This window comes from Cylas formicarius, unplaced genomic scaffold (genome assembly GCF_029955315.1).
Source record: "Cylas formicarius isolate icCylForm1 unplaced genomic scaffold, icCylForm1.1 PGA_scaffold_8__14_contigs__length_24414737, whole genome shotgun sequence".
Classification (NCBI taxonomy): Eukaryota; Metazoa; Arthropoda; class Insecta; order Coleoptera; family Brentidae; genus Cylas; species Cylas formicarius.
Genome location: NW_026844361.1, coordinates 23,293,518 through 23,312,945, shown reverse-complemented (window position 1 = coordinate 23,312,945; position 19,428 = coordinate 23,293,518).

Sequence of the window (19,428 nt, the reverse complement as noted above, 5' to 3'; positions counted from 1 at the left end):
ATTTATTTAATGCAAATAATAACTAATGAGAGGTATATCGCATTAAAAGCAATTTCTCATTTATCCAAAAAAATACTTTTATCATTCATAATCTGCCCATCTATCAGTTGAAGATCTTGGTTAGTTTAATCCCACGGAACATCCTTTAGGTTAAAAGTGTTTTAGAAAAGAAAAAACGTTTTTCGAAATATCCGACATTCATTTTGGCTGGCTCACCCTCTATAGGGAAAAGTAGGTACAGCTTTGGTTAGTTATAAAATTGCAATGGGGAACTTTACTTTTCTTGATCGATTTCGATCATGTTTCGCGGTTAGTCGGTTTTCGTTTTCAATTTTCGTGCCCAAAGGTCTTACACCGTACAAAACCCGTCGAAATTATACCCATCAAAGTTAAAAAATAAATTTTCTGGTGCCAAACACAAACATCGCGACGATAAAAATTCAAAGCAAATCTTTTTTTAATTTATAATTTGTTTATTATAATTTAATATAGTGTCATCACATTTTTCCATCCGTGAATCAATACGTGAAAAAAAAAGTATATATATATATATATATATATATATATATATATATATATATACAGGGTTTTTCACTTAAAACTCCGCACGCCAATAAGTCCAAAACGAAAAGAAATATTTAATTTATGTAAAAAGTAGTCAAAGTGTGGGGTCAAGTAGATATTTCCTAAAGTTTAAAAAATTCGACGCCTGCAAAGAGCTGGGCGTCGCGACGCGTCGAAAAATTATTCGATTGCAGAGACTTTGGAAATACGCGCATACAAAAGTACATATTATTTAAAAACTTTTTTGTTATTTACTCAAACTTATTTACTTTACCCGTTTCTAAGTTATACCGATTTAAAGTAAACATTTCTTGATTAATAAAACATGTGATTAACGCTTATTTTTACAAGTATGGCATGAATGTTAGTTACTATGGCAACCATTGTTATCGCAGTTGTTTTAAGTGCAATTACAAACGTAAGTTGTTATTGCTGTATCAAAAAATTGTCACATTTTATCACAAGAAATATTCAAATTTGTTCGGTTTAAAAAAAACTAAGAATTATTATTATTATTATTATGTGAAAATGGTGCAATTTAGCAATGAGGAAAAAGTAGACATGTTACTGGTGTTTGGAGAATGCAGATGCAATTGTAGAGAAGCAAAAAGAGTTTACGCACGGCGTTATTCGCATAGAAGAGTCCCCGATGCAAAAACCTTTTCAAATTTATGTAAAAACTTAAGAGAATATGGCAGCTTCATAAAACCTAAAAGAGATAGGAACAGGACGGCTACAAATGATGAAAATACTGCTGATAATAACCCCAAGATATCCCTATCAAGAGATAAAAGAAAATACCGGTGTTACCATAAGTTCTTCGTGGAGAATTCTACATAGAAACTCTTTTCACCCGTACAAAAGTAAACTAGTTCATAAACTAGAACCAGGCGATTATGCTAGAAGAATGTATTTCTTAGCGACATTGTCCGATTTGTATAGCCAAGATGCAAATTTTCTCTCGAAAATTTTATGGAGCGACGAAAGTCGATTTCAAAATAATGGAATCGTTAATAGACACAACTGTCGTTTTTGGTCCGAAAACCATCCTCGTTGGATTACAGAAAGAGGTAACCGACGAATTTTTAGTATCAATATTTGGTGCGGCATATTAAATGGATTCCTTATTGGACCTTACTTTTACGAAGGAACTTTAAATGCAGATCGCTATTTAAGATTTCTTCAAACTACACTTCCGGAACTATTAGAAGAAGTGCCTCTTGACACTAGAATGAATATGTGGCTACAGCAGGATGGAGCGCCTGCACATAATGCCCAAATAGTAACGAGGTATTTGAACCGAGAATATCCCAAGAGATGGTTTGGTAATAATGGACCGGTAAGGTGGCCGGCGAGGTCCCCGGACATTACACCACCAGATTATATTCTTTGGGGCTACCTAAAAAACGTTATCTATGAAGAACCTATCGAAGATATGGCTGATCTCATTAACAAAATTAGTGCAGCGTGTGCCGCTATCACAAGAAGGACTCTCCTACAAGTGACCCAAGCTCATCTGTTAAAAGTTTTTGATAGTTAGTTGTGTTCGAGCAGATGGACATAATTTTGAAAAAAAATTTTGAAATGTCTTATTATGTAGTTAATTGCAATAATAATTTTGGTTATTAACTTGTAGGTATTTTACTGTTTTTTCATTTATCATGCTATCAGAACTAAATCGATAAAAAATAATAAATAAAATCATACTAAAATAGTTGAAATCTATTGTTTGTAATTGCACTTAAGACAACTGCGATAACAATGGTTGCCATAGTAACTAACATTCATGGCATACTTGTAAAAATAAGCGTTAATCACATTTTTTATTAATCAAGAAATGTTTACTTTAAATCGGTATAACTTAGAAACGGGTAAAGTAAATAAGTTTGAGTAAATAACAAAAAAGTTTTTAAATAATATGTACTTTTGTATGCGCGTATTTCCAAAGTCTTTGCAATCGAATAATTTTTCGACGCGTCGCGACGCCCAGCTCTTTGCAGGCGTCAATTTTTTTAAACTTTAGGAAATATCTACTTGACCCCACACTTTGACTACTTTTTACATAAATTAAATATTTCTTTTCGTTTTGGAGTTATTGGCGTGCGGAGTTTTAAGTGAAAAACCCTGTATATATATATATATATATATATATATATATATATATATATATATATATATATATATATATATATATATATATATATATAATGTCCGGAAACATTTGAAATATTACAATTTTGTTGATACAGGGTATCCCAAAAATGTCCCGCCGACATCATATTTGTTATTTTAAATGGATCACCCTTACAATCCTTGGTTTCTTTAGAAATTTCTATTCGAATTTTGTACATATCTTATATTTAACTTTTACTTTGTCTTTGAGATATTATTCGAGGTTTAAGATGATACCCGAATAAATTCTTGTTGAATATGAAGCTGCCCGCCACATTAGGTCACTTGTTGGCAATATTAGGTATTTTTTAAGCAGCAAAGACATGATACTAGTTTTTTTAAAGATACAGTGCTCCAGATTTACGAGTAAAACGTATTGCTAACGATACAGGGTGTCCATTAACGCGTGGAAATTTTGAAAAAAAAAATCGACTGTATACTCCACACTTTAATAGATTCGATAAAGCTTCAGAATGAATATTTAAAGAAAGATTAAATAGTTAATTATCTAGCTTGATTGAAAATACCTAATAACAAAAAATAATTGGTTGAATAGGTTAACCAGAAAACTATAGCTTATTGAAAATATAAACAAAATATATATTAACAAAAAACTTTACAACTACGACATTTTTAAGTAGAAATATGAAAAACAACAAAAACAAAAGTTTGTTTATACCTTAATGCACCAAAAAAAATTTTAAATATTTTGATATTTGTACGCAGCCGGGATCGTCAGAAGAATTATTTGCATGCTGCATTTGCATCTATATTTTGTTATTAATCTTAATGTCTTTATTGTTTACTATCCTATTCTTTTGTTTAAAGGAGACTCGCGGCGGGTGGGAGGGATTTGTGAAGTTTTCGCGTGAGGCTCGTATCGTTGTCGGGGGGCGGGCGAGATAAAAATATCGATCCTAGGTTGCCGCGAGGGGCCCCTTCTATATTGGTAATAGTTATTGTGGATCTATATACGGGCGTCCCAACTCCCAACCCCCGTTTGACATTACTAATGTATAATTTTATAAACCCCTATGTGTAGCGCGGGAGCCTCAAGGTCGGCCGGATATGTGTGCGTATCTTACGTGGGGCAAAAGCGGCGACGTTGCCGAACCTTCGGCGGGCGATCGAGGGGGTCGCGTTGATGTCAAATGAACAAAAAAAAACCTTTGTGTTTTGAATCTTTGAGAAATCGGTGAAATTTTAAGAAAATCTGCATCATTGAGTTGAGAAAAAACGATTTGTTTAAATGGCCGACACCGCCGTATATATAACGAACCTTTTGGCCTGACAATCACCTCATTTTGCGTTCCTTCGCAGAGTAAAACTGGCGTAAAATGATTTAGGCGTACGTTTCATTCAGAAACTTCAGTTTCGCGGATGTTCATTAGGAAGGGGAGGGGTGCGTTTTTTTGTAAACCAAACGTGTAAAAGCGGCAACGTTGCGCGCTTCAAAGCGCATCCGATTACACCGCGTTATATAATTTAAAAAAAGTCCGTTGAGCGATACGTCCGTCGAGATTGGTTAGTTATAGAACGAGTTTTACAATTTCGAAAGTACGGGACAATAGTATTGGGACAGAATAGTCCAATAACGATGCACCATTTATAAGTATATGGTATCTAATTTTTCTTGAGGCGGTCCCAATATCGCGGCCAAAGGCTGGATGAATTTTGGTACAGTCTCGGTCGCCCTCATTCTATAAAAAGCAACGCTCGATTGCATTGATAGAAATAAAGGTAATTTTACGTTATTTTTCTAGATACGGCAATATTAAAAAGCGGGTTTTAACATATAAGTGCATATTTGCGAAAATGCTTTACCATTAAGATTCGAAAAGTGCAATCTTGTCCTTGTGCTTAGTGTTTAAGTTAGTTTTTAGCTGCAGTCCATGCAGGGAATAGCTTTGCTGGGGCTCAGATTGAGTATAAAGAGGTTAATTTTGTTTCTGTATTTAAAATGGGTCGTGTGAGCACCTCTGACGAGCCTCGAGGAGTTATATACATGGACACTGGTCAATACTGTGCAGCACGAGGTCTTAGCGAAGAAGAACATTTTGTTTCATCACGATAACGCACCAGCGCAAAATATTTAAGAGCAACGAAGAAGTTGTCGAAGCTGTAAATCAGTGTTTGAAGCAGTTTGACGGATCTGATATAACCGAATTAAAACAGCGTTACGGGAAATGTATCGGTGTTGATGGAGATTATGTTGAAAAGTAAAGCAATAAAAAATAATAAAAATATCGTTTTTCTTGGTCAGGCCGGAAACTTTTCACCTCGCTCTGGTACTCAGACAGTATTTCGAATTCTTAGTAAATATATATATATATATATATATATATATATATATATATATATATATATATATATATATATATATATATATATATATATATATATATATGACACTATACTCCGGGATATCATCCGTTCGCTCGTTGAACTCCGACTGGAATCCTGCATCCGACTGGATATATATATATATATATATATATATATATATATATATATATATATATATCTCACGTATTGATTCACGGATGGAAAAATGTGATGACACTATACTCCGGGATATCATCCGTTCGCTCGTTGAACTCCGACTGGAATCCTGCATCCGACTGGAATCCTGCAAATCCTGCATCCGACTGGAATCCTGCAGACGTTTCGCCAAAATCTCACTTGGCATCTTCAATGCTCGCGCTCCGAAAACACTTCGAACACTGGGAGGTTATCGGCGGTGCGTACGGTATTTATACTCTGCGCCGGAGATGGTAACGATGCTGCTTGTGCGTGGGGGGAGGTGGCTCCGCCCCCTGAATTGTCGCGTTGTTAATTTCGCCCGATCGTAGTTGCGATGTCCCCGTTGGCTGCTGCGCATCGCTCTGCTGTTTGATTATCGTTCTCCACGTGTTGGATAAATGCAGAGCGTCGTCTCTCGTATTAAGGTGTCCGGACTTTTCTATTTCGATGGCCTCTCGTATAATCCTAGTCCTAAAATCAGGAATATTAGCTATTTGTTTGCAAGTGCCGAAATCAATTTTATGGCCTGTCTGATGTTGGCGCTGAAACAAAGCAGATGTTGTTTGTTTGTTTCTTATGGCTAAACGATGTTCCTCGAGCCTGGCTGAAATCCTTCTGTTGGTCTGTCCCACATACGTCAGGCTGCACGATCCGCATGCTACACTGTATACTCCTTGGTTTTCCAGAGTAATTTTTTGTTTTGGGTTTCTTAGTATTGCTCCGATGGTATGGTCAGGTTTGTACGCCGTTGATATGTCGTGTTTCCGTAATATTCGGCCGATTTTGTCAGTAACCCCCTTGATGTATGGCAGGACAGCGATCGATCTTCGTTGGGTCTCATCCTGCACACTCTGCTGCGGCTGTTGTTGTTTACTGATTGCCTTGCTGATGGTGCGCCTTTGATATCCGTTTTGTCGAAGACAGGTACTGATTTTCTTCAGTTCTTTATCTCTGTTCCTCTCGTTTGTGAGCCTGAAGGACCGAGCAATTAATGTATTTGCCACTGCCTGTATCTGTGATGGGTGGTGATGAGTTCTATTGTAAATTGAATCATTGGGTGAATGGAATTCAGATGATCTAGGAATTTCAAAAGCTCCTCCTTCCCAAAAGGCCATACAACAAATACGTCATCAACGTATCTTGTCCATAGTTTTGGCTTCAGATTTGCCTTCTCTGTTGCTTTCTTTTCGAAGTAAATCATGAAGAGGTTGGCAATCACAGGTGAGAGAGATGATCCCATTGCTGCTCCATCTATTTGTCGGTAAATTTTCCCGTTGTGCATAAAGTAAGAGTTTTTCAGGCAATGTCTTGACAGATCCATTATGTATGGCGGAAGATCTTCGTTTTCTTCTATAAGCAAGAGTGCCTCTTCTACTGGAATACTCGGGTAGAGGGATTTGACATCGAAACTTGCCATAATGTCGTCCTTGTCCATCCTGAGAGAACCTAAAATCTGAGTGAAATGTTCTGAGTTTTTAACATAGGAATCTGCCTTTTCCACTATAGGCTGAAGTGCACTGGCCAGATGTTTTTCCAGCTTGCATAATGGTGAGTTAAAGGCGCTTACGATTGGACGCAGGGGAACCCCGTCCTTATGGATCTTTGGGAGCCCGTAGAATTTTGGGCAACGACTCGATTTTTCCCTCGGAATATATATATATATATATATATATATATATATATATATATATATATATATATATATATATATATATATATATATATATATATATATATATATATATATATATATATAAGCTAAAAAAAGAAATTCGGCTTTAATCGTATTCCTGTGTTTCGCGCGTCTTTTCAACAAATGAAAATGTCATAGTAACACTAAATTATACGCGGTGTAATTTTAGGCAAGATGTAATTTTGTATATATACCTAAACTTGTTGCGGCACGCAGGTCCGGTGTGTAATTTTACATTTTTTCCTTAGTGTAGAGTACTTTCGGTTTGATAATTTTTCGTTGAACTTACGGGCAATAAAATTTCAAATCATATTTTATAGTTCGGCGTCTAGGTGTTAAAAATTTAGTTATTATGTACCAAATGTAATGTAAATTTCTAATTGGCCAAATATTGGCTCCTCTGTACATTTTATAGCAAACTTGTAATATAACTTTTTGATTCGTGATTAACTCATGTGTCGAGTTTGAATAAATTTTGATAAGAAAATCTTCAGTTATCGAATTCAATATGATGACAAAATTAGAAAAACATTTTAGTTTAGGTAATAAATCAAACGCACACGGTAGAATAAATTTTGACAATGACAACGCAAAAATTCGTGACAGTAACAATTAAAGCTAAATATGCATCATTCTATTGAAGAAAAAGTAACCATAATTAAGTGGTATTATGCAGGAAACAGTCTTAGAGTAATGTTTTCAGTTTAATTTCTGCTAAAACTATACTGCAAAGGTTCAGCCGAAAAAGTCGATAATAGAGAGATGTGAACATTTTACTGTATACGTTAAAGCAAATAACGATAGGGATTTTTAAACAAATATTTGTTTCACTGGTGAACACACTCCAACAACTAACCAAAGGTTCAAAACTGTGAATGTTATAGCCAAGACAATGAATATCGTTTTGTTCATACTCGAACCCATCAATATCCTCAAAAAATAAATGTTATGGTGGGAATTTGCGGGCACCATATTTATTGGCCGTTCCTCACGGCAGAAACCTATTTGCACTTATTACAAAATCAAAATCAAAATCATCGGCTCAAGGTGCCGAATCCTTTGGCCGGCTAGGTCAACTGACCTCTCACCTAACGACAAGCTTGAAAATCTTACAAAGTGCTATTTCCTTAGAATGCGATATAATTTCAATATCAACTAAGCAATGTTAGATATGAATTTTATGAACGTTTAGGTTATTGTTTAACTGTTAACGTGTTTGAACATTATTATTAATTATTTTTATATAGGTGTACCGATACATTTTCAGCACCAACCAAACTTCGTATGCGCGGGCTACAGAGTTCGACATTTGCCTATTTCCCAAAAAATAAATATTGAATAGATATCTTTTTTTTATGTGTAGCTAAATATTTGTTCCTTATGGTTACTTTTTTCGAACATTTTTTATGGTTTCGCCAATAAGATTAAAAAAAAATTGTTTTTCCACCGCTTAACTTCTGGCGAACCACCAGATTTCTGGAACTGAAGGTTATGTCCGCGCCACGGCTGGCGCGGATGGACGTCCAATTTTCGATGACTTTTTCCAACATTTCTGGCCGTATATCGGCAATAACACGGCGAATGTTGTCTTCCAAATGGTTAAGCGTTCGTGGCTTATCCGCATAGACCAATGACTTCACGTAGCCCCACAGAAAGTAGTCTAGCGGTGTTGAATCACAAGATCTTGGAGGCCAATTCACAGGTCCAAAACGTGAAATTAGGCGGTCACCAAACGTGTCTTTCAATAAATCGATTGTGGAACGAGCTGTGTGACATGTTGCGCCGTCTTGTTGAAATCACATTTCCTGGACGTCATGGTTATTCAATTCAAGAATGAAAGAGTTAGTAATCATAGCTCTATACCGATCACCATTGACTGTAACGTTCTGGCCATCATGGATGTAACGGTGTTTCGTCATACGCTTGAGGATTAGCTTCGCTCCAAATGCGGCAGTGTTGTTTGTTGACGTAGCCGTTCAACCAGAAGTGCGCCTCATCGCTAAACAAAATTCGCTTATGAAAATCGGGAACAACGGCAATCTCGTTTTGGGCCCATTCGACGAATCTACGCTTTACTTGATGATCGTTTGGCTTCAATTCTTGCACGAGTTGGATTTTGTTCCGCAAAATCTTCCATAAAGTGGACGGACGCAGATCCAATTCCTGTGCTCGATGGCGAGTGGACTCCTTCGCGTTGTTCAGGCGTGAGTCTAGTCATGATGAGTTGCCAAACCAAACTGAGAATAAATCACTTGACAGCTGTTAAATCGGTCGCCATCTTGAACAGTAATGCCAACTTAAAAGTTCTATCTATACATCGAAAAAAAAAATATATCATAGTAGGCTGCGAAAAAAATTGAAGTCTTGCGTCAAATAGTTTTTTATTGACAGTATTTTAAACAAGACGTGTCCGTTGGCAGTGATGCCAACTTAAAGTTCTATACATCGAAAAAAAAACACCCTTTACTTTGGATTACGCACTCTACAATAGACTGTCGCTCTCTGCCGCCCGCTTAAACTGTTTTTTACATTTTGTGTTGTCTTTGTCTTAACAATAACTATACTTCTATTTCTGTTTCGCCAAATTGTGCCGTAAGCTAAGGGTCCTAGAAAAAAGATAGTATGTCCAACAACTTGTTTTCTACTCTTTACTCTAAAATACGCAATTATGCACCGATTCAGCTTGCTGAAAGTATCACTCACTCCGGGGCGTCAGCTTTAATACCCACCTTAATAAACTTTCTTAGTGAATCGTGTCAAATCAAAATCGTGAATAAAATGACATTTATCAAATATTGCATCTTTACTCTTTTGTGTGTGTCCACACTAAAATATGTTTTCGTACAGAAAAATCGATTTCTTTGGTAGAGTTTTGCAATTTCATCGTATCTAAATATCGGAAAAATTCGGGGAATTTGCAAATTCAGATTTTGCTGATACCCTGTCAAAAAAAAAGAAACCTAAGCAATTCAGGCTAGCTCTTAATATTATACCGGAAAGCGCGAGGTGAATGCAACAACCGCCATCGGAGAAACTAGACCATTGCCCCCCCCATCAGCATTCTAGGCCGTCCTCATAGGTCGACCCGTAATCGTCCAATGCGTGCACGCGCACAAACGCTGCGTTTCTAGAATCATCCGCGCTCCTACCTATCCGCACGCACATCCTCGTCGGTATTATGGGTGGGGGTGGCGGCGCGGTGGGGTCCCTCAGCGGAAAATTAAAATACTTCCCATTCAAAGTAGTATATTATGCAACAAGTTCGTAAACGACACTTTAATCACGAGCTTTATTTATCGACGTGTTGCTAATTATAGTTTTTCTATGACCATTAGTTTATGGGTGCATTTTTGTTAAAACATTACGAATATATTCACCAAAAACATCCGATCGCTCTCAAACTCAGACTAAATTAAATTATTTTTCTGCCAGAGAGAAAATTTTAAAAATTTTTGGTCATATCTTAAATTAGATTTGAAAATCTTTATTCCTTATGAGATTTGATAACCCCGGGAAAGTGTATTTGCATAGAAGACCTGTATTGTGTATATAAATATGATAAAATATTGTACGAATGTTGATTTCTTTCACTTTTTACGGAAATAGTACTTACTACGCATGTGAGTTCATTTAACCCAACAAGGCAACACTGTTAAAACTTTTTAGTAATTTTACCTAACATTATTTTCTACGTCACAGTCGTAATGCACACATATTTGGAAATTTTTCAAGCTATATTGAAATTTGGATGTTTTCTCGCTAATTAGAGTTTTTACTGAAGTATGTATGAAATGTAACAAAGTGTTTTAGTGAAACTACACTTATTTTGACTATATGTTTCAGTAAATGGACGCTGTCGCTTATTATTGAACGTTTTAATTGGCGACAAGTCCTATATATATATGTATACATATATATATGGGGCGTTAATTGCCAATTTAGATCGCGAATTTCCCGAAAATTCCTTAATTATACCAGGGATACGGCACCCCTTCCAATTCGGGGGCAGGGTGGTGGAGTTTCTAACCGCCGCCTAAATATAGTTTTCTTTGTGTGCGTTACACGTGCGGGACCACCGAAACCCCATCATTGGCGGACCGACTACCCCTGAACCTCCAATGTTGGTAGATGTCGACCGGTAATCAATCGGTGCGGTCCTTTGTTGTTGCCGATGCTATACAAGTTAATAATGAAATTGCGTCGACCAAAAGTAAAGAGCCATGGGGGGGGGGGGGGGTGACATTATATCCGCGTTACTATAAATAAGAGGCAACGCGTATGTATGGACCAAATGAAATTACTGTTTCATTGCAGACTGCATCGATATTTTCGTAGAGAAGGCACCAACAGAACATTTAACGAAATCCCAGCATATTTTGAGAAGAAAATGCCGCACCCTTACTGGCGGCCATGTTGGTTGCTGAAGGCCGCAAGGTCATGGGTTAAAAACGTTAAGGTCTAACGTCTTCATAACTAATATCAAATATTGACTATGTAGTTTAAGTGAAGAGTAACGTGCAAGTAAGTGATTTTGCTATTTTACAATAGAATAATTCTAAGTTTTATTTGGAGTGACATACTTAATTTTACCAAGGCGTTTAACGAGCCCGAATGATTCTTGTCAATTTAAAACCGTAACAATGAAGTGTAAAAACATTGTGACACATTGCTGTGACGTTAGGGTTGACCGGCCAAATTTTTTGGTTTTTATGGTTTTTAAAATACGAGGTTAGATAGATTTTTATTGACAGCATTTTAAACAAGAAATGTCGCAAATAACGCAAATTGAGTATAGAACAGTCATAAATTTTTTGACAAAAGAAGGGTTAGCACCTAAAATTATTAAAGAAAGGCTGGATGGTGTGTAGGGCCAAAGTTCCCCTTCGTATTCTGTAGATGATTTAAGAACTGGTCGACCAGTGGGGGTCATAACGGAAGATATTGTTGCGATTGTGATAGAGGTGGTATTGAGTGACCGACGTTTAAAGGTCAAGGAAATCTCAGAAATTACTAAGCTTTCTTGTACAAGTGTTCGTCGAATCCTGCATGATCATTCCTAAAAACCTTTCGGCTATTCAAAAACCACGCCGTGTCGAGTATGCGCGGTCTCTTTTGGAACTCTGGGGGTCGGAACCGAACCCTGTGATAGAAACTACTGAAAAAAGAATCAATGGAGTGGCGTCGTAAGGTGATGGCCACGATCTTATGGAATTCTTTCTTAAAGAAACTAATACCACTGTCTAGGGTAAATATTACGCAACATTATTACATAAATGGCGAAACTGCATACGTGTAAAACGTCGAAGGAAACTGACCAGAGGCGTGCGTCTTCTGTCCATGTTGCTGCTGTTGCACAAGCTGTCATTTAAGAGCGTGGGTTCCAACAAATAGATCATCTTCCCTATAATCCAGATAACCAAAAGAATATGTTTTTAAAGGCATTGAGTTGTTAATAAAGAGATGTAATAAGGGGGGATTATGTTGAAAAATAATAAAAATTTGTTACTCTACTTTGATTCTTTCATATTCAGGCCGGGTAATTTTGGGCGCTGCCCTCGTACCATGACACTTATATTTATTTATTTATATTGTGCGTTACGCAAAGCCGTCGCGTTATTGAAAATCCGAAGTATCGTATTTGGATATTCCTTGATGAGGGTTATAGGTAAACAGGACATCACAAACGTATAAAAATTTATTATAAGATGCATATTATTATTAAAAAATGGTAGATAACACTCTACAATTGCCAGATGTTATTTAAAACATTTTCTCACTGGTTAATTAAGAACACTATGTGACAGTGATTTTATAAACATTAACGCAACCAATCCCAATTGTTTGTTTGTTTGATTAACTTATCTGTTTATATGGTTTTATGTAGCGTAGATCCGTCGGAGAGTTGGTTCACCAAGTGGCGTGAAGATAAAACTCCGCAAGAGGTAATTAAACTCAAAATATTTAGGAAAATATTTATATATTAATAGGAAAATATTTCGAGACAATTCAAATAATTGGCTTGAAAATATTGATGACTAAAGTGAAATTGGTGGATGTGATTTAAAATTTGTGGAGATACTGAACAGGGCCAACTCACTAAGAAATGTTGTTAGAGGCTGGTTTTAATCCAAATAAGAATTTTAATTTTTAGTTAAATCAGTAACTTCAATCAACAGTTATTAAATACATTTTTAATTGATGAAAAATAGGCGGTCTCCATAGAGATAGAAAACGTATTTAACAGTTTCAGCTTCTCTGCGAAGCACTATATGGTTTCGCGTCTAATCCCTATGGGCGGATGGTGCGTGCGCCAGTAAACCGCCACTAAAGATAAAACAAGTACCACTCTAATGCCGGTTTCAATAAAACTTCAAGAAAAAAATCAAGGTGTTCCATATTGACAGCATATTTTAGTATTTATTTTGTATCTAAACTTTTTTTTGTCCTCATGACGTCACTTTTAGTACAATTTGAAATTGTAGGTGATAGATCGGGCGGTTGAAGTATTGACGTGTAATTCGGGACGCTCCGTATATCCGGGGCGAAGGTCGTCTCCTTGCGCCACCGCCGCGCCGTCGAATTTCCGGGCGTCCGCCCGCGCCCGTCCTCCTTCTGCGGGGCGGCCTTGGCGGAATAATAATTTTGCGCGAGGCCGCGAGGACGGATTTTAGTCGATCCTCCGCGTCGCCTGTTGTTTCCGAATTCAGTAACCATGGCGACGCGGGGTGTTGCCAGGCGACGACAGTCGGGTGGGCGTGACGCGGCACGGCCCTCCCCCCGGACCACGGTCCCCGTTTCCCCCCTTTTCCGGCGCGATCCGTCGCGGGACCCGCTTTATTATTATATTTCCGCGCCAAAAATAAGATAACAAATCGTTGAATGCCGAAAGCTACCCGCGAAACCGTCGAAATTTCGCGATTTTATCCACGAAAACGCGACCAGGGTAAAAGCCCGTCGACCGTGGTCGGCTGCGGGCGCGCGTGCGCACGTCTTCCGACGTTGCAATGCTTTGACCGAGACCGCGCGCGCTATCAGCCGGTCGTGTTGCCTGATGCACCGTGATGCAACGGGGGGTCGACGCATGCGCCGCGCATTTACGGAAAATCGGTCGGAAACCCCGGAGGTCGCGGGTTCGATCCCACCGAGGACCGCGCTTTTTTTTTTTTCGATTTTCGTTTCGGAACGATGGACGTGTCGCGGAACGCGCGATTGAAATGTCGAGAAGTCTCTCTAAAATTCGATCGGCCGGGTTTATTATTTTGGTCCGCACATCCATTTTCTCGGTGAAAGATCGCCCGGTCGAGATCCGCGCGGCGGAATTCTTTTCTCTATAAATAATTCGAATATTGAAATCGGCGTTTCGTCGGCGGCGCACGGGAGGGTGGGGGGCCGGGACAGCAGCACCCGTCCGTTCGTTGAACCGTATAACATTAAGACCGACGATAAAAGAGTTGCCTGACCTGAAACAAACAAACGGCATTGTGTCGGGACGTGCGTGCCGCTGCCGCCGAAAAAATGGCGATTTTCAAAAAAATTATTGCATTTTTAGAGATCCTTTGTAGTTCGATCGGCGTTAAATTATAGAAAAGCAAAGCAATTTATGAATAGACATACAGGATGTTCTATTAAAGAAAATACAGTTTAGTTTGTGTACCAATATTTGGGTGTTTGAGTAGAAAACTAATTACGCCACCGGATTCTCCATTAAAAAAATAACCGGGGTGTCTAAAAGTGCAAAAAAGCGAATTTTTGTAAGGTGATTATTATAGTAGTAATTTGTGTATATAGAATCTAGCAAAAAATCGATGGTTTTTATAAAATAAAAATAATTCAGATTTTGATATTGGAATATCCCGCATTAAGCTTTACTTAACTTATTAACATATTCATTGGGAAAATAAAAATATTGTGATATGAATACGTTAACTATTCAAACGCAATAGAACGCTACGCTGCAAAATTTAAATGCCGAAAGGTTATCATGTTTTTTTACTAAATAGCCGATGTGTAATTTACATAATTTGTCATGGGCGCCGTGGTCCTAAGTTTTTCTCGTTTTCCTAAAATTGGACGTTATTTATAATTAACAATTTTAATAGTATAGTTTGATAGGCGCCGTTTGAGTCACCAGTTTGTTTTGGAACCAGCCGAATGAATGCTTAATAAACAACGAGTGAATAAAGAAATTACCCACGCGTTGCTATACTATACTACTTCTTTTACTCCCATTAGTTTTTGGGTATATTTTTGCGAAACATAAATACGTACGTGTGACGTGACCGTCAGAACCGAGAAATGTCGAAAACTATCGAAAACATCCGATTGCTCTTAAACCCCTGACTAAAGTAACGGAAATGTCCGAAGCGGTTCGCAACCGTGGGTAACGAACCTGACGTTTTAAAGTAATACTTCCCGCATTCTTCATCTGAGCATAATTTAGTCGGTTGACTGGTAAGACGTATTGGATATTAAGAGTAAAAAATACAACACTAAATCGTAATGAATATAGTACGGCGTTCAGCGGCTCGGGCAGAATTATCGGCAACGTGGCCGCACGCATTCCCAGACTCGTCTGCACCACTTTACGTATCCGAACACTCCTGATTGTATTCAAGATATTCGAATCAATTTGTTCGACCCGGCGCATCCGCCAAAACCGGGACCCGGTCTGTATTGGCAATAGTCGCCGAGATATAAAATTTGGATCGAATTTTGTCTCGACGGTTGCTATATTTTCACACTACAACGCACTCCTGCCGTGTTAATAAACATTTCTGGTGGTATAACGGTAATAACTATAATCAAAATGACCGGTAACCCCACAAAAGGTCGTCAGCAATAGATGGTGTTCTTTTTTGCGGAGACGCATGCCCGCGACGATGCCAGCTCGTCGATAAATTCCTGAAAAACGGGGACGATTTAAAATATTTTCACTTCACTAACCAAAACTGACAGTGCGATTTATTCGTAAAATGGGTGACGGCACAAATGAAATTCCATTTTCCTTTATGAAAATCTTGCATTTTAAGCTAGTTCAATTGTCAAAATAGCTAACCTGTTAAGACGACCTTGTGGTCATAGAACGTAAAAGGCATAGATATTGAAAAGGTTTCATTAATGCCAACGGAATCCCTATCAGTTAATTTATTCTCTAAATTCTTACAGTGCTTTAAGAAATTTTCTTTAGACATCGCTTTTAAATAGTATAAATTATATAAAAATTGAAAATTTCGACCAAGTTTGTGCATTTAGTGGTCGATCGATGATAAAAAATTTTAAAAAGTTGCTCATTATATTACTTGTGTTTTTTGCTCTATATTATTTTTTAATTTTGATTCGGTATATTTTTGGAGAAGTTGGCATTTCACAAATAACTAAGATTTTTTTCATTTGAAATTTTGAGAATTAAAGTTGAAAAGAATATAGTACACTGGCAAGAAATATAATGCATCTAAATGAAACGGTTAGAAATAAAACTCATTACGTAAATATTGTGTTTATACTGATTTTTTTTTCGTTTTTTTTATGTTTTTATTATTTGTAAACTTACCCTGTTCGTAAAAACAGCCAGGAATAAAAGGAGAGCATTTTTTGACACCTGCAAAATGGGTTTGCCATTTTTCATCTCTCTTTTTTTCGACCAAATGAGAGACTTCTTTCGTCGAATGTTAAAATTGAAATTTTAAAATCAATAAAAGTTAAAAAACACCGCTAAAATAAAACACCAATTCAATCTAAATTAACCGTGTTGTTTGGTTGGACACAGCAGTTAATCTTCAAATCAAGACGTCAGCACTGATGACGCGTATTGAAACGAAACCCTTCAAGAAAAGATTTTAGGCGCTCTCGGCAACTGTGCGGCATTTAAACGCGGGGCGCAGCGCGCGTGCGCGTCCAAAGTGCCGTTGTTGCTTGGCGGTTCGCGACTCGCACAGATGCGAAAAAGAAACACCGCACATACACACATGCACGCACCGTGAAAGCGACGCGAGGTTCACGGCCGTCGTCGGGCCGAATGCACCGGCATCAACCGGGTAACCGCCTTCAACTCGTCCGTCTTCGCCGATGGGTCGCTGGCCGACTTTAATCCTCCCGAATTTGACGACACAGTAAACGAAAAAAAAAAAGAAAAAAAAAGGCCGATTCATCGTCCTTAAATCCGATGACCGCGCGTCACACGCAGCGTTAGAGTCCGGCTTAAGCGCAACATGGACAACTGTGAATGTTCGGTCTTGCAATGACAGGAATTATTAAACAGGGTGAACAAATTAAGGCTTATATCGTTCCAAAATTGGGATTTCATAGAAAAATCCTTGATTTAAAAAAAAAATCACGAATTTTTTTATTTAATTGAATTTTTTTTAAATTGCCCTTTTTTTGTAGCAATTATAAAATATTTTCAAGCCACTTATAAACAATATAGTAAAATATACATATATATATATATATATATATATATATATATATATATATATATATATATATATATATATATATATATATATATATATATATATATATATATATATATATATATATATATATAAATATCATATATATATAAATATCAAGCATGGGAAGACTATATGGAAAGATAATCAAAAACAAAATAGAAGACCAGATAATAGGGAAAATAGGTGAAGATCAAGCCGGTTTCACGGCAGGGAAGTCATGCGTTGATCAGATATATACAGTAAGGCAGACTATCGAAAAGAAAAAAGCTAAAAACAGAGACATCCATTTAGCATTCATAGATATAAGAAAAGCTTATGACTCTATACCCAGACAACAACTTTGGAAAGCAATGGAAGATATTGGGATAGAAAGAGAACTAATAAAAGCCGTAGATACAATGTACAAGAACAACGAGTTGTCGGTTAAAATAGGTAATAGGTACACAAATCGATTCACAACATCAAAGGGCCTACTACAAGGATGCCCTACATCAACAACGTTGTTTAAAATCTATCTTGAGAGGACGCTAACACAATGGAAAAGAAAATGTCAAGGTATGGGAGTCCCAGTACGCGACGACCACTTAAACACCCTAAGCTTTGCCGACGACCAGGTGGTCATAGCCCAGGATGAAGACGACTTGAGTTACATGCTCAGAAAGCTGAAAGAGGAATATGAGAAGGTAGGTTTGGAAATAAACTTCGAAAAGACAGAATATCTAACAACAAAAGAAGGGGAAATCGAAGATTTAGAAATAGATGAAAACACAACCGTAAAAGCAACAGACAAATTTAAATACTTAGGGTGTATAATAACAAAAGGATGGATCAACAGAAGAAGAAATCAAATCTAGACTAGGTCAGGGTAGAACATGTATAAAACAACTGAACTCCATTATATGGAACAAGAAATTAACAAAGAAAACAAAAACAACAATATTTAAGACAATAGTAGAAAGTATAATTACATACGGAGCAGAAACCTGGCTATTGAACAAAAAGAACAAATCTAAAGTAACCGCCGTCGAAATGGAATATTGGAGAAGGTGTTGCCAACGAACACGCATGGATAGAATACGTAACGCAGAAATCAAGAGGCAAATGAATGTAGAAAAAGACTTATTAACTACAATAGCAGAAAAACAGCTTAAATGGTATGGTCATGTCAGACGAAGTGACGATAGACGGTGGATAAAGAAAATCACAGAGTGGAGCCCTATGGGACGTAGAAAGAGAGGAAGACCCAGAAGATCGTGGAGGGATGAAATAGATGAAGCCATGGAGGAAAGGGGGTTGGAAGACGGAGATTGGAATGACAAAGATAAATGGAGAGTCTGGTTGAGAGAGGGAAAACGGCGCGAGCTGTAACAAATCCCATATATATATATATATATATATATATATATATATATATATATATATATATATATATATATATATATATATATATATATATATATATATATATATATAAAATATACACACTACACAGAACGCGCTTTTGCAAGAAAATGTGTCGTTGTCGAATACGTCTCGCGTATTTGGTTGGTGCTTTGTCAAAGGAGTGGAACTAGTGGAAAATAGAGCACCAGTCGAAAACATTTAAACGGATGGAAGGAAAGAAAATAGCATATGGCAGTTTTGTATTAAAACGACAGATCCAAATAAATCTGGTTGTAGAGCGATTTGTAAAATCTGCAAAAAATTGAAGAACTCCAAGACTCAAAACACACCATGACGCTTGCGATACTAAGCAGCAAAAAACGAATATAGGTAGGCAAATAATATTTTGCTTTATTATTACTTATTTCATTTTTGTTTCACTTTTCATCTCGTAAAAGGTAGAAATAAGTATGGTATTCACAAAAACGTTTTATTATTTAAAAAATGTCGTTTCATGACTAAATTTGAATTAACGCATATTTATTAATTTTTATAATTTTTGGACACTTATTTTAATTTTTTACAATAAATAAAAAAGTATTCATATCGTATAATTTCTTAGGAAAGAATGTACACGAT